Raw genomic sequence first — 17,068 nt, forward strand, 5'->3', positions numbered from 1 at the left:
TCTCAGACCATATCCAATTTCACACGCGGTTAATCAACACAGATGCATATTATAGTATTTCAATTCGGATCATCACAGCTTAAATTTCATTCTGGGTCAATAATTCACAGGACCTTTGTTTTGCACTTGCTAAGTAGAAGATTTTCTGTTGATTTTTCTACGTAAATGAAATGATGGGAGTACAAAGGCAATGATAAAATACCAGAATTTTGTTAGGTAACAACATGAAAATATCACAATTATAGAACCTTACAGCCTGTGCCAGGTTTCTGAAAAGGCCATCCAATTAGTACCATTCTTCTAACCAGCTTTCCCTCAGAGTACTGCCATGCACTCACTATTCCCCTTTCAAAGGGATTTTAATGGGGTCTTTTTTTATACATTTGGATGTCACAGAAAACGTCGAATAAATGCAAACAAGCTAAAAGAGTTGCCATGGAGTTAACCTGCATCATTAACATTAGAACAGATGGAGACATCTTTGTGAAATAAGATTAAAAGGCAATTAGAACTACAAATTGGTGACTATTCCTTTAATCCAAGGTCAACAGCGTATAAAAAAGCACTGCACATTCCCCAAGGATAGTAAAGAAGATGATACAACAAGATAGAATTAAACCAAATATTTGCCAGTCACACATGGGTAAGGAGCAGACACACAGGAATTGTTCCCATTCTTCAAACTGACCGATCGGGCTGAACATTAGAGTGGTCAAACTCTGCCATCTCTTCAACCTTTTGCTAACAAATTCAAATGATAGCTTTCTTAATTCACAGCCTCTGCTCAGTTTGTACGGGTACTGCATGCTTGCAAGTAATGCGCAGATGGGAGAGACACAAGGAACTGCAGATACTGGTTTACAAAAAAAGACACCATGCTGGAGTAACTCAGTGGGCCAGGCAGCATCTGAGGAAGAAGGGTCCTGATCCGAAACGTCACCTATCCATGTTCTCCACAGATGCTGCCTGACCCGCTGAGTTACTCCAGCACTCTGTGAAACGTCACCTATCCATGTTCTCCACAGATGCTGCCTGACCCGCTGAGTTACTCCAGCACTCTGTGAAACGTCACCTATCCATGTTCTCCACAGATGCTGCCTGACCCGCTGAGTTACTCCAGCACTCTGTGAAACATCACCTATCCATGTTCTCCACAGATGCTGCCTGACCCACTGAGTTACTCCAGCACACTGTGAAACGTCACCTATCCATGTTCTCCTGAGATGCCATCTGCCCCGCTAAGTTATTCCAGCACTTTGTGTCATTTGTTGCAGATAGGAGCGTTTACACAAAGCAAAGGGTTTTCATTCCCAACACCCATGAGAATGAAGTTTGGATATGAATGTCATCTGAACAACAACCTCTTAAACTGGATACTGTTGTTACAGATACAGGATAATGTCACCTCCATAACATTCCCATGAATGGAACAAGTTTACAATTACATTCTTTACTTTTTTGAAATATGCATACAGATGGGACACAAAATAGTACTACACAAAAATTGTAATGTACTGAATTATTAAACTTGTAATTATTTGAGTCACTTTCATAAACCTTTCAGTGTCCCAACATGCTCCCGTGACTAAAGTAGAACAAAACTCAAATGTTTGGTGCTGGAGGCAGAAGAAATGCATCAATTCTGGATAGAGTGGGTATGGGGCTGGTGTTTCCACTTGTGGGAAAGTCTAGGTCCAGTCACAGTCTCAGAATAAAAGGACATTCCTTTGGGAAGAAGATGAGGAGGAATATCTTTAGTCAGAGGGTGGTGAATCTGTGGAATTCATTGCCACAGACGGCTCTGGAGGCCAAGTCAGTGGATATATTTAAGGCAGAGACGGATTCTTGATTAGTACGGCTGTCCGAGGTTATGAGGAGAAGGCAGGAGAATGGGCTTGAGAGGGAGTGATAGATCAGCCATGATTGAATGGCAGAGACTTGATGGGCTGAATGGCCTAATTCTGCTCCTATCACTTATGAACGTTTGAAGAACCATCACGTGTGTAATTGTCACCTGCAGAGACTTTGACTAACGATCAGAGGAAGTACAAGGATCCTTCAATTTACAAAAGAGGTTATAGGGAGGTTGCATGGTACTTGAGGTCACGACCCGTGACCCGTACTGTTGCCACGCAACGCCAACTGGAGTACTCGTGGTGAAGTGCAGGTAAGCGCTTACCATGGCATCCAGCAAAGCGGACCTATTAAAAACCGCCGAAATGGTCAATTTTTGCACTGTAAATAATAGCATATAGTTTCACAACAATGAAAGATTAAACTAATTAAAAGCATAAAAACACATGGTGTTTACAGTGTTTAAGAAGGAACTGCAGATGCTGGAAAAATCGAAGGTAGATAAAAATGCTGGAGAAACTTAGCGGGTGAGGCAGCATCTATGGAGCGAAGGAATAGGTGACGTTCCGGGTCGAGACCCGAGGGTCTCGACCCGAAACGTCACCTATTCCATCGCTCCATAGATGCTGCCTCACCTGCTAAGTTTCTCCAGCATTTTTATCTACCTTTGGTGTTTACAGAGTACTATGTTTACATATCTGTTGTGCTGCTGCAAGTAAGAATTTCATTGTTCTGTTTCAGGGCAAACGACAATAAAACACTCTTGACTCTTGGCATACATAGCATATCTTCTCAGGGCACAGCAAACATACAAGAGAAACCGAAGATAGACACAAAATGCTGGAGTAACTCAGCAGGACAGGCAGCATCTCTAGAAGAACACACCCCCTGTCCAGAACATTCCCTTGTAGACCCTGCCACCTTCACCAGGCTGCCCCCCCTCCCTCCCTCAATCTTTCTCCCCTCCATGGCCTCTCCCCCCATCAGTTTTGCCCACCCTCTTCCCCAGCCTCACTCACCTAGGCAGCTGTACCTCGAGTAGATTGCCGTCTGTATTGACACAGCTGTCAACAAAATAATGGGCTCTGCTGGACTAGAATTTCAATTGCCCCTTTATTCTGTCAGCAGGCTTTGATCCTTATAGTGGGGGGGAAAAACCCTCATAAATTGAGCTCATATTTTCCCCAAAAAGTCAATGGTATTATAGTGAAAGTTGGCAAACAGAACATTCAGTAATACAGGGAAACCTGTTAAAAAAACAACTTGTGTATTCTCTTGGACAGTTCTACACAATGAGACACAAGGAAAAGATAGGCTACAACTATTTTGCAGCCTGCCCCCACAAACTGTGTGATAATGACCAGATAATTTCAGTGATGCGAATCCAAGAATTCACATTGGCAATGAGAGCTCCACGCTCTACAAAAATATAATCCCACGGCACCTTGTACTTCCACCGTCTAGGGGACAGCGTATACAAGCTCAGTTTATCATTTATTCACTCCCCCAGTCCTGCAGCAGCTTGTGGTCAAGTCTCGGGAACATGAAACCTTGTGATGCCAAGGTAAAAGAGCCACCCACTGACACACAGCTGAGACTGGAGGCTCTCTTAAGAAATTGCAAATTAATTATCAGCCACACTGCATCATTGAATTTCTGTTACAACTGTACATGCATCAAGGAACACATTGAAAAGAAGTACATTTTGCATTGTTTACTCTTTTACCTGACAAATTCTGAGGGAGCGAATTCTATTCCATATATATTTTATAGACGGTATTTATTGTGTAAAATTTTACAAACAGGGTATTATGTTTATTCCATGTACTTGGGCAGTGACTTGTGAATTCTGCAAGGGCGAAATTACTTCATGGGCAGCACAGCAGATAGAGCCGATCCTCACCTCGGGTGCTGTCAGTGTGGAGTTTGCATGTTCTCACTGTGACTGTGTGGGTTTCCTCCTAGTGCTCCGGTTTAGGTTAATTGGCTTGGTATAAATTTAAATTGTCCCTAGTGAGTGTAGGATTGCGTTAATGTGTGGGGATCGCGGGTCAGCATGGACCTGTTGGGCCGAAGGGCCTGTTTCCAAGCAGTATCGCTAAATTAAACTAAACAATGGTGCTTTAGGGCAAAGTGCAAATGTACGGTGAAATTCTTTTCTTACAAACAGCGCAGTTGATTGTTGTCAAGCCATCCACCATTGTGCAGAAATAGTCTACTGAGCCCGCATGCAAGAGGCGTCATGTTTTGGTACCATTTTCCAAGTCCAGTCCATGCTCCAGTTGTTATCCAGGCAAGCAAGCTCCAGGCTGATGTTGCCTCCAGCCATCGCCTTCCTTGGTCGACCAGCAACCGACGTCCCTCTCCTCCCCGCCCACCTTTGTGCCCCGGGGCTGCCTCTCTGGTGCTACTACATGCTAGCACGACTTTGAAGTTATTCACCTTTGATTCACATGACTAGTAAGGTTGGATTTTTTTCCCTCGAGTCACCAGGATAGAATCGTCAATTTAAAATTAAAATCCCTATTTGTTTTCAGAGGAATGTTGACCTATTGGACATGACAAGGCTTTCTGTAAGCTCTGTTGTCTGTGTCCTAACTTGCACGTCAAGTCTCATCCCCCCCATCACTGTTATGCTCGCTAGCTCACATTAGCTCCTGGATAAGCAGTGCTGTGACATTTTAAATCCATAATGGACCTCTTTCCTCCTGTTCCTCAAAGCACTAAGATCTTGTGTTCCGAGAGTTCTGACCCTTTGAGGGACCTTGACTTGAACCATTTTCTCTATATGTGCCAAGCCAGTGAAGACGTTAAGCACTGCAAGATGCTCCGTAAATCCCTCCATCTCCTGCATCTTTTCTCATGGGTTCCTCCGTCGGTTGCTTTTCCCACGTCTTCTAATTTTAAAACCACCTTCACTTATCGCAAACACCTTGGGACATGTTATTATATTAGAATATATTATGCGCTGGCTGCACAGTAGAGATGATAAAAAAAAGGTGACAGATTGTAGACAGGACACTAAAGATTGAATTAAAAAAATTAAAATAGAGATGCAGCCTGGAAACAGGCCCTTCAGCCCACAGCGACCACGCCAACCATCGATCACCCATTGACACATGTTCTATGTTATCCCACTTTTGCATCCACTCCCTGCACACTAGGGGCAATTAACAGAGGCCGATTAACCTACAAACCTGTACGTCTTTGGAGTGTGGGAGGAAACCAAAGATCTTGGAGAAAACCCACGCATCGGCATAGGTCATAGGCAGAACGTGCTAACCCCGTACAGACAGCACCCGTAGTCGGGATCCAACCCGGGTCTCTGGCGCAGTGAGGTCATTGATCTTAATTCCATCCCCTGGAATGCTCCCGATTCCTCCACTTCCCAGCGGTTAATATTACACCAGGTCCTGAACTGTTCAAGTCAATTGTCTGCATTAAGTTCACTAATATTAAAAATATTTCTTATACAACTTGCCCAAGAGGAATCATTTGATTCCTCATTCCAATCAAATTACTCAAGATTCCACAATATATCTTACCCAAGAGATCATGCGATGGACTATAATTATCCCCACGTAATGAATTCATGACTCTCAGCATTCACATGGCATAAACCTCAGTAACTGGCAATAACATTCATGTGCAATAAAGTGCAGGAAATCCTTGGGCACGTTGTCAATTGCAAAGTTAAAGTACAAAATTAAATTGGCAAGGACAACAAGTCTGACAAAGGGTCCCAACCACAGACGTCACCTGTCCAGTTAAAAATCTAATTCACCTTTCCATTTCTCTTCTACCAAAGTGGATGAGCTCACATTTTCCCACATTATATTTCACTGCATGATAGGGATGATTAAAAAGATGATGTTTCAGGTCGAGTCCTTTCTTCAGTCTGAAGAAAGGACTCGACCTGAAACGTCACCCATTCCTTCTCTCCAGAGATGCTGCCTGCCCGCTAAGTCACTCCAGCATTTTGTGTCTATCTTCCTATACATGATTAAAAAGGTGACAGATCGTAGATTTTACACTAAAGATTGAATGAAAAAATAAAAATAGATCAGAGACAAACTTCAATCTGTGGTGAAATTATAATGAATACCCACTGTCAGTTAAAAGACAGTGACGTCAATCAAGGATTACAGGTTAGCCAGAATTGTTTGCCAGGCAATGTAACCAGGAGTTATCAAGTGTATGATTCACGTACCTAAGGGGAGAGAGAGCAAGCTGCGACTTTCCAGCTAGCTGTTGACTACCATGTGAGCCATCAAATCCCATCACATGGTGTTATGTTTAAAAAAAAAGATACAGCAGCTTTGTGCTGTTGGTTTGGCCTAAATAAAGCCTGTTGTGCTACTGAACGGATAGACTCACAGAGTGATACAGTGTGGAAACAGGCCCTTCGGCTCAACTTTCCCACACCGACCAACAATGTCCCATCTACACTAGTCACACCTGCACGCGTTTGGTCCATATCCCTCCAAACCTGACCTATCCACCTAGATCTCCAATGAGTTACAACGACTTATTCTATGAATTAAGGCAGAGTAGCAGGAGAGATACAACCTCAAAGATATCAAATGCAACAGGCATACAATGTTTGAATAAAAGCAAGGATCCATAGACCAGTGATCAGGATTCTGCATGTCGGATATGGGGATTTCTACCTGCAAGTGCACAGCTGAAATCTTTAAGAAGGAACAGCAGATGCTGGAAAATCGAAGGTAGACCTAAATGCTGGAGAAACTCAGCGTGTGGGGCAACATCTATGGAGCGAAGGAAATAGGTAACATTTCGGTTCGAGACCCTTCTTCACCCGACCCGAACTGTTGCCTATTTCCTTCGCTGCATAGATGCTGCCTCACCCGCTGAGTTTCTCCAGCATTTTTGTCTACCAGCTGAAATCTTTGGCCACTGCTAAGCAGCACTTTGGGCTTTTTGCTGGCTCAACATGTCAATAACTCTCACGCAAGCCTCCCGACTTGTTAAGCTAATTAACCTAAAATGTGTGAAGCACACCACTTTCATTTTGTCAATGTAATGATTTAAACAAGCGTAACAAGTATTGATGGCAGAGTACAAGACACCATTAATTAGGTTATCTCCAGGGCCTGCTAAGGTGCAGTAAAGAGGGCTCATTCATTTTGCATGTATAAACACAGGAGCAAGCTTTCTAACAATGAAGAATGTGATGGGATAATTTTAGATTGCACACAAGGAAAGATCAAGAACGACACTGCGCCATACGTGCTTGTAATGTAACGTGCAACAGGCCCTGGAGATTGCACACAACCCCAACAAGTAGAGTAATGATTACTGCAACAAGAATAAGTGGTCATGGTGCCAGTGAAGATGACAGAATGGTATAGCACAGATGGTCATTCATGCAACATATTCACACTGGCTGTCTGCAGGATTAATCCAGTTATTCCCCTCTTCTCCCCCCCCCCCCCCCCCTTCTATCTTCTCCCCACATTCCTGATATTACATATTCCCTGAATAGTGTAATGTACAAACCATGCTTCCACATAGAGGCACATAGAGGCTTTACGTTTTTACCATTTACATCAACTTGCATCAATAAAGCCGTTTGGCGCCGTCCTGTAGGGGGTATGGCTGCCTAGCCTGCAGCTGTCTGTTTTTTTTTCATCTCTTTTTCTTATTTTTAGTTAGTGTTTTGTTTTGAGGAGTTCTAGCTTTTTTATGTGTGGGGGAGGGGGAAACTAATTTTCAGGGTCCCTACCAGGTCGGAGATGCAGCTTTTCTCCGGGCTGCAGCTTCGACCCGTCCCCGCGGCCTACCAGCGGGCCTGGAGCGGCGTCTCCTGAGGGGACCGCCTGGAGCTTCGGCATCGGCGGCACCGGCTCAGCGCCGGCGGCACCGACTCAGCAGCGGCGGCCGCGGCACCGGCTCAGAGGCGGCCGCGGCACCGGCTCAGAGGCGGCACCGGCGACGGCACCGGCGGCAGCGGTACCGGCTGAGGACGGCGGGTCGGAGGACGGCGGTGCAGCGTTGGAGCGCCATTGCGGGTCTGGCGGTGACTTCGCTGAAACTCTGGTAACTGGAGCTGGGTCCGTTGCGGAGCTGCGGGTCTGTGGAGCGGCTGCGGGCGGCAGCGCTGAACTTTCCATCGGGAGCCTGGGATCTCTTGATGAGATCGCCAGTTGAGCTCCATTCGGCGCGGCCCTGTCGGCTCTGGAAGCCACGGTCTCGAGTAAGGAGGCCCGACTATGGGTGGACATGGGGATGGGACTGGACTTTGTGCCTTTCCCCACAATGGGAACCATTGTGGGGGGATGTTTTGATGTTGAAACTATCTATTACTGTCATGTTGTATTCTTTTTTTTATGCGCTGCATGACAAAAAGAATTTCACTACACCTAAAGGTGTATGTGACCAAATAAATTTGAACTTGAACTTGAAGTTAAAGAAGGAATTAATACTGCAAGTTACTGAAGTCACAAACCCTAAGACTTTGAGATAAACACATGGATATGTAGGGAATGGAGGGGTAAGGATCATGTGCAGTCAAGTTTGGCACCTACATTGTGGACCAAAGAGCCTATTCCTGTGCTGCGCTAGGCAGTTCTATGTTCCATATCACCTTGGTCTTCCAAATGAGCTAGCTTTAGATTTATAAGAAGGTAGACAAAAATGCTGGAGAAACTCAGCGGGTTAGCAGCGAAGGAATAGGTGACGTTTCGGGTTGAGACCCTTCTTCAGACAGCCTCCCCTCCCCCCCCCCCAGCTGTAGATTTATGATATGCCCCTCAGGCTCGATACTCCCATCAAAAGAAGCAGTGCCAGTTTCACAGAAGACAGAGGAGCAATGTAAACTAAATTGGTTTAAAATTGGTAGATCTCATAAGCTTGGGGCAGAAACTATTTTCTCTGATAGAAGAATACAGAGCCACGGGACCATGTTATATAAGTAGAGCTAACCAGTTCAGAAGAGCAATCAGTTACAAACATTTTTCACACTGAGGGTATTGCAAATCTGGAATTCTCATTTCCAAAATGCTTTGGATACTGGTTTGGTTGAAACATTTGACTTAGCTCATTTGATTATTACGGAGAGGCATCAAATGGCACATCAAAAGCTTTGAGGAACAAATAAGATCATTCTGCATTTAGTTTGTTAATGGTTTAAGGGGCTGATTGCCTTCGGCAGAATACCCTCAGCAATGAGAATTCTCTTTATAATAATGAGAGAGCTATCTATCGCTGCATCGTTTCAACAGCTGAGATACTCATCCATAAAAGAAGAACAATGGTCTGAATGTTGTGGGGATGTAAGATACTGCAGCTGCTGCAAATTTGAGCAATAAACAAAGTGCTGGAGAAACTCTGCGGGTCAGACAGTAACTGTGGAAGGAATGGGTAGAAAATGTTTCAAGTCATGATCCTCTGAAGAATCCTGATGTGGTATTCCCAACCTGAAACATTCCGAGTCTATCTCCCTCCGCAGATGAGGCCTGAGCCGCCAAGTTCCTCCAGTACTTTGTGTTTTGGCCAGAATGTTCTGGTCAACAAAGCAATGATCATTCACTGGATATAAGCAAGACCCTTCTTCAGTCTGAAGAAGGATCTCGACCTGAAGCGTCTCCCATTCCTTCTATCCAGAGATGCTGTCTGTCCCGCTGAGTTACTCCAGCATTTTGTGTCGAATGCCCCTGTCCCACTTAGGAAACCTGAACGGAAACCTCTGGAGACTTTGTGCCCCACCCAAGGTTTCCGTGCGGTTCCCGGAGGCTGCAGGTGGTTGCCGGAGGTTGCAGGTAGTGGAAGCAGGTAGGGAGACTGACAAATTACCTCCGGGAACTGCACGGAAACCTTGGGTGGGGCACAAAGTCTCCAGAGGTTTCCGTTCAGGTTTCCTAAGTGGGACAGGGGCATTAGGCACCAACGGGGTTGAGCTGTCTGCTCCTGGACTGTCAGTGGAGAGGACAGACTGGAACAGGAGTTGAGAGTGTAACTGACCCATCAGTACATTCGCTAGTGACCACAAGACCTGGCAACCTCCGTGACATGGATCTCCTCCGCAACAACTCCCCCACTTGTGTACAAGCACTGGCACAAAAGGAGCAATGGCAATCGGTATCAAACTCACTAGGTAGGTTTTACACCCAAACACAGTGAATAACTCTCACAGGACGAAAGCCAGTAAGTAAAATGCACGCTTTCTAAATAAATATTTTAACCATTTTGCTGAGAGCAAATTTCTAAAAAAAACAACATTAAAAAGGTAGAGCTCAAATATTAAACATTTCAAAAGTGTTTAAAAAATCTGCCGAAGTCATGATGAATCAACATGTGAAAAACTAGTTTTAACTTTTTAAAAGATTGTAATAGTAACACGCATACCTTCCACAAAAACCACAATATTGGTTTTACAGGAAGTATTTCTCACCTAGTGACCAATTTCTGTATTAGGTAAATCTATGCTGAATAGGATTGCAGGTCTATGGACAAGGAGGAATACATCGGCAGGTTATGGACTCCCCTTTTAATTGCATAATTCACCTTAACTAAAACATCACTTTGAACCATGCCTCTGCCAAAAGGTACAAACAAATATCTCTCTATGCCGCCGTCTGAAGAAGGGACTCGACCCGAAAAGTCACCTATTCCTTTTCTCCAGAGAAGCTGCCTGGCTTTTGGGCTTTTTGTGTCTATCTTCAGTTTAAACCTGCATCTGCAGTTCCTTCCTACAAACATCAGAAATATCACGGAGACACAACAGACCGCAGATGCTATAATCTGGAGCAAAACTCAAAGTGTTGGAGGAACTTAGCGGGTCAGTCAGCATCTGTGGAGGGAGTGAACAGTCAACGGCACAAATGTTGTCCCACTGAATTCCTCCAACCGTTCGTTTTTTGCATCACAAGTATGGCGATTGCAATTTTAAGTAGAAATTGCATTTGTGCTTTTAAATTCAACCGGATTACAGCAGTAGTACATAGACTGTCAAAGTCAGCAGATTGATTGACTCCACAGCATATCCCCCAGCTTTTGGCTGCTCAACACCATTGCCTCAGCAACATCTAGGTCTACTGCAACTGATGATTCAGCATATAACAAGAACAGAATTCCAGTTAAAAAGTGATATTTAAAAGCAACTTTCTCCCTCACTTTCTGCAAATATACACTGAGAATATTGGCATTACTCGTGTCATTTTGTTCCAACTTCTTTACTTTACTTTAGTTGAGAGATACAACGTGGAAACAGGCCCTTCGGCCCACCGAGTCTGCACCGACCAACAATCCCCGAACACCAACACTATCCTACACACACTAGGGTCAATTTACAATTACACCAAGCAAATTAGCCTACAGACCTGTAAATCTTTGGAGTGTGTGAGGAAACCGGAGCACCCGGAGAAAACCCACTCATGTCACGGGGAGAACGGACAAACTCCGTACAGACAGCACCCGTAGTCAGGATCGAACCCGGGTCTCTGGTGCTGTGCGGCAGCAACTCTACCCGCTGCACCACCGTGCCACCCTAAACGTCAACGTCAGTTAGAATCACAGGTGATCAAAAGATACCAACGAGTATAGAAAAGGATCCATATTCCTAGGCAGACAGAGGCAGCGCAGTAAACCAGTGCTTAGGCCATTCAACAGACACTGGTGTATTAGATCAGCTGTGCACAGAAAGCTGATGTCCTGTGGATTCCCACCTCCAGTATAAATTCCATTTGGAATATTTTGGAGTACCAAGAAACCAAGAACAAGAACCAAGAGACTACACAAGGATAGGCATCTCCACGGGAAAACCAAAAACCCTCCATAAACAAATAGCAAAACACTGATAAACTTTTCAAAGACAACCAGAAACCAAATTCTTTTAAAGCTGCTGCCTTTCCAATTGGAAGATTTAGTGCCTCGTCTTTGCAGGTTAGTAGCCAAATCCCCAGCTCAATTCCAAAATTAAAACATTTCTTTTCAGCCAGACAGCACGGCTTTCAGCTGTTAAGCTAGCCTATTGACTTTGGCTGCATTGTTCACAAAATCCCTCCCCCCCCCCACCCACCCCCACCCCCCACCCCCCACCTCTCTCAGAGAGACATGGGCACCCTTCACAATTAGAGCCAACATAATACAGAGATTATTGTGCAGTATTCACTGCCGCTCTCTGCTCAAACCAATTCATCAGCAGACAGTAAACAGACAAAAATCACAATCTCTGCAAAAGGGGCGGGGGGGGGGGGGGGGGGGGTCGGCACTGGGGAATACTCCATCTTCTTGACAATGTAGAAATCAAGTCTGGAATCAGGTCCCCATCTACCAGAAGTAAAGAGAATCAATTAACTCCTGAAGACACTGAGTGCTAGAGTAACTCAGCGGGTCAGGTAACATCTCTGGAGAACATGCGTAGGCAATGTTTCAGGTTGGGACCCTTCTCCTATTAATTTCTCCTGAGATGCTGCGACTCCAGCACTCGATGCTTTCTTTTGTAAACCAGCGTCTGCAGTTCTTTATTTCTACAATTAAGTGTTACGAGTCTGATCCACGGCAACATCCATTTATATTGCAAAATAAAAGCCCTGTCCCACGGTACGAGTTCATTCCAAGAGTTCTCCCGAGTTTGCCCTGATTCGAACACGGAGATTTACGATAATGGCCACTCATCGGTACTCGGGGCTCTCGTGGACATTTTTCATCATGTAGGAAAATCTTCACGAGGCTTCCCGTGCTTACCTGCCATTAGCGAGTCTTCCCGAGTACCTGCTGTTAGCGCTAAGAGACGTCCCCGAGCTCCGACGCACCTGCTACGTTCATTCTCCGTGCTTACCACAAGTTTGAGTTTTTTAAACTCGGGAGAGCTCTTGGAATGAACTCGCACCGTGGGACAGGGCTATAACACTTCAAGACAAATGTCTGATCACATTAAAGGATTAGAACAGCCAGTTAAAAGCTTGGCCGAGGTGAACTGCAAACTAAATCGCTGCAAACACGAGGTGGCCAGCTTACTGGGTTGTTGGAAAATAACATAATAAGGTTAAGTGTAGGAAGGAACTGCAGATGCCGTTTACACCGAAGATAGACACAATGTGCTGGAGTAACTCAGCGGGACAGGCAGCATCTCTGGAGAGAAGGAATCCGTGACTTTTTGGGACGAGACCCTTCTTCAGATCTATAATAGGGTTAAGGATGGAAGTCCCGAGTCCAGGCCGCAACAACTGTAAGGACAGCTGCAAATAGCACTGCAATTAATTTCAGTGATGCTAAAGAGGCCAGGAGTGCTGAGATCTCATAAAGAGTTGCGGGCTAGAGGCAGTGATAATGATCCAGGGGGTGTGAGACCATGGAGGAAAGGGAAAACAAGCTTGAGAATTTATTTATTTTTAATAAGAAAAAGGGGGTTGTCAATCCTGAATTGGTGTAGCTCAGGAAACATTGATTAGGCAAAATACAAAGTGCTGGAGTTACCCAGTGGGTCAGGCAGCACCTGTGTTTCTGATTCTTTCCAGGGTTGGGTAGAGATGTAGACCAGTACCATAAGCTAGAATACTATTCGATTCTCCTCTACCCCACTGAGTCTGTGGAATTCTCTGCCTCAGAGAGTGGTGGAGGCAGGTTCTCTGGATGCTTTCAAGAGAGAGATAGATAGGGCTCTTAAAAATAGCGGAGTCAGGGGATATGGGGAGAAGGCAGGAATGGGGTACTGATTGGGGATGATCAGCCATGATCACATTGAATGGTGGTGCAGACTCGAAGGGCCGAATGGCCTACTCCTGCACCTATTGTCTATTGACATTGGACTTTATCTCTGGAACCGATGAGCTACAGTACTGAGAACTTTATTCTGCACTCTGTATCTTCCCCTCTGCTCTATTGTACTTGAGTTTGAACAAATCATATCAATGTATGGTATATCTAATCTGTTTGTTTGGCAGGCAAAACAAAGCTTTTCACCTCTGTACCTCGTGACAATAATAAATCTAAACCACAAAGTGCTGGAGGGGCTCAGTGGGTCAGGCAGTGTATGAGGAGGGAATGGACAGACGGCATTTCCAGTCAGTGCCCTTCCTCTGGCTGATCCCAAGCAATGACTGGGACTTGGTACAAACAAGCATTTAGGTAGCAGAACTTACATTTTTGAAATCCTCTGCAGTGCCCACAGAAGAGTGTGCAGTTAAAATCGGGTTAATGTGAAATTAATTAAGCTGCAGCACACTGCACTGATTTTTTTTTTTTTTTAATTGCACAAGCCAGATTCTATTCACAAAACAGCTTTGTGCAAAAATAAATAATTAGATTGGATTTTAATAACCTCGCTGAATCAGTGATTGCTTCTAGTAGCAAGATTGGCACCCAATGTAGGCATTCTCTGTAACTCAATAGTCTCTACGAGTTTTGCAGCATAGAAATTGCTTCATTCATTACAGCCAGTCTCGTGTTTATGATCCACATCAATCCCATCGCTATTTTTTACAGCAATCATTTACAGGATTCGGGTGCAACGGGCAAGGCCAACATTTATTGCCCATCTCTAAACATCATTGAGATGATTGCCGAGTCGTCGTCTTGAACTGTCGCAATATATCTGTCTCTTTTCTTCCTGAAGCAATAATCCAGCTTCCCCATAAAGACAGGCAATTTTCATGCATGCTATTCTCAAGGTAAGATTGCTCCCGATTCCCACATTCAAATAAAAACCTGCATTCCTTTAACACCTTACAAATCACTTTCAGAGAATCACAAGGTAGACAAAAATGCTGAGAAACTCAGCGGGTGAGGCAGCATCTATGAAGCGAAGGAATAGGTGACGTTTTGGGTCGCTCCATAGATGCTGCATCACCCGCTGAGTTTCTCCAGCATTTTTGTCTACCTTCGATTTTCCCAGCATCTGCAGTTCCTTCTTAAACATTCAGAGAATCACAAGATATTTTTCAGTCAAAGAAGCATTTTTCAAGCACTATTGAAAAATAGTGTCGATAAAGCAGCTGCCAATTTGCGCTTAGCAAAATCCCACAGTTAACATATTAACTTGCCATTACAGGGAACTGCAGATGCTAACTTACAAAAAAGTGCTGGAGTAACTCAGCGGGTCAGACAGAATCTCGGAAGAAAACTGATAGGTGATGTTTCAAGATGAGACCCTTCTTCAGACTGGGGATATGGGGAGAAGGCAGGAACGGAGTACTGACTGGGGATGATCAGCCATGATCACATTGAATCATGGCTCGAAGGGAGGAATGGCCTACTCGTGCACCTATTGTCTATTGACTGATTGTGGTGGACGGGGAAAAGACCCAAAACATCACCCAAGGTTCAGGGGAGACTTGATAGAAATATTTAAAATTATGAAAGGCATGACTAGTTAAGACAGTCAGAACCTCCCCCCAGGGTGGAAACGCTAAAGACTTGCAGGCACAGCTTTAAGGTGAGGGGGCAAAGTTTGAAGAAGATGTGCCGGGCAAGTTTTTTTTACACAGAGGTTGGTGGTTGCCTGGATCGCGCTGCCAGGGGTGATGGTGGAAGCAGATACGATAGTGGTGTTGTAGAGGCTTTTAGATAGGAACGTGGGTACGCAGGGAATGGAGTGATATGGATCACGTACAGGCAGAGATTAGTTTAACCTGGCACAGACCTTATGGGCCGAAGGGCCTGTTCCTGTGCTTGACTGTTGTGGCTCCGCCAAAAGGAATTAGGTAACAGGGAGGGAGAGGTTTGTGGGACTGAGAGGCTTGCTGTGAAGGTGGCAATACCGTCGGCAATGGGAACAACATAGGGGGTGGGGCTCGATAACTTTAAAATATTTTAATACAAGCAATTATATATTTCCAAATGCAGAACAATGAGTGCGTTTGGGTGAAGGACGGGGCAAAGGTTATTATAATGGGGGCTGTCTGTGCTCTGCCCACTCCCCCATCCCCCCCTTACTGCCCACACTCCCCCCCCCTCACCTTCACTGCCCCCTCAATACCCACCGCCCCACTCACCGCCCACACTCCATCTTGCCCACTCCCCCCTCACCCCCCTCTTGCCCACACTCCCTCTTGCCCACTCCCCACAATTCTGCATCACTCACTCCCCCCCTCCCCCTCTTGCACACACCCCCCACTGCCCACACTTCCCCCCCACTGCCCACACTCATTGCTCCCCTCACTCCCTGCCCCCACCCCCCTCCCACTGCCCACATCCCCCCATCCCAACTCACTCACTCTCCCATAGACATAGATACATAGAAAATAGGTGCAGGAGTAGGCCATTCGGCCCTTCGAGCCTGCACCGCCATTCAATATGATCATGGCTGATCATCCAACTCAGTATCCTGTACCTGCCTTCTCTCCATACCCCCTGATCCCTTTAGCCACATCTAACTCCCTCTTAAGGGCCACAGGAGGTAGTCGAGGCCAGTTCATTGGCTATATTTAAGAGGGAGTTAGATGTGGCTCTTGTGGCTAAAGGGATCAGGGGGTATGGAGAGAAGGCAGGTACGGGATACTGAGTTGGATGATCAGCCATGATCATATTGAATGGCGGTGCAGGAAGGGCCGAATGGCCTACTCCTGCACCTAATTTCTATGTTTCTATGTTAAATATAGTCAATGAACTGTGGCCTCAACTACCTTCTGTGGCAGAGAATTCCACAGATTCACCACTCTCTGTGTGTGAAAAATGTTTTCCTCATCTCGGTCCTAAAAGATTTCCCCCTTATCCTTAAACTGTGACCCCTTGTCCTGGACTTCCCCAACATCGGGAACAATCTTCCTGCATCTAGCCTGTCCAGCCCCCCACACTCACTCCCCCCCCTCACCACCCCGTGCCCGGCCACCACTCACCTCCCCTCGGCGCCGGGCGGCCGCTGTCCGTGTCCGTGTCACCGGCGGCAGGTGGGTGGGTGGGTGGATGTGTGTGTGTGGGGTGAGGGGGGGAGAGAGACGCCGCCGCGAGTTCAACTTCCCTCAGCCGGTGGCGCGCGTCCCCGTGCCCGTGCCCGCGCCCGCTCGGGAGCGCGCTCCCCGCCCCCGCTCCCCATGGCAACCGGCCGCTGCCCGCCCGGGGTTGTTAATGGCGGCCACTGCCCGCGAACGGGCCTCTGCTCCTCAGGTCAGAGATCCGCCGCCGCCGCTCGACTGCCCGGGGACGGGGGGTGGAAGGAGGAGGGGGGGGGGGCATCATCGCCGGGGCATCATCGCCGCTCCATCGTTCTCCCCGCGTCCCCGGTAGTCGTTCTCGTCGTCGTCCCCCCCCCCCC

At 46.1% G+C, this 17,068-nt stretch overlaps 1 protein-coding gene across 5 annotated transcripts in view; it reads right to left on the reverse strand.

The window, feature by feature from the left end:
* Nucleotides 1–16,800, reverse strand: part of LOC116978070 (SSX family member 2 interacting protein) — a 50,661-nt gene extending 33,861 nt beyond the window's left edge. For 2 of the 5 annotated variants that reach the window (XM_033029093.1, XM_033029095.1), the window contains exon 1: nucleotides 16,653–16,800. The gene's annotated coding sequence lies outside the window, so the exon portion shown is untranslated. Of the gene's footprint in view, nucleotides 1–2,873; nucleotides 3,070–10,221; nucleotides 10,242–16,652 lie in introns of those variants that run through there. The other 3 variants (XM_033029094.1, XM_033029091.1, XM_033029090.1) reach the window with 3 other exon arrangements.
* Nucleotides 16,801–17,068: the final 268 nt, after the last annotated feature.

This window comes from Amblyraja radiata, chromosome 10 (genome assembly GCF_010909765.2).
Source record: "Amblyraja radiata isolate CabotCenter1 chromosome 10, sAmbRad1.1.pri, whole genome shotgun sequence".
NCBI classification, from domain to species: domain Eukaryota; kingdom Metazoa; phylum Chordata; class Chondrichthyes; order Rajiformes; family Rajidae; genus Amblyraja; species Amblyraja radiata.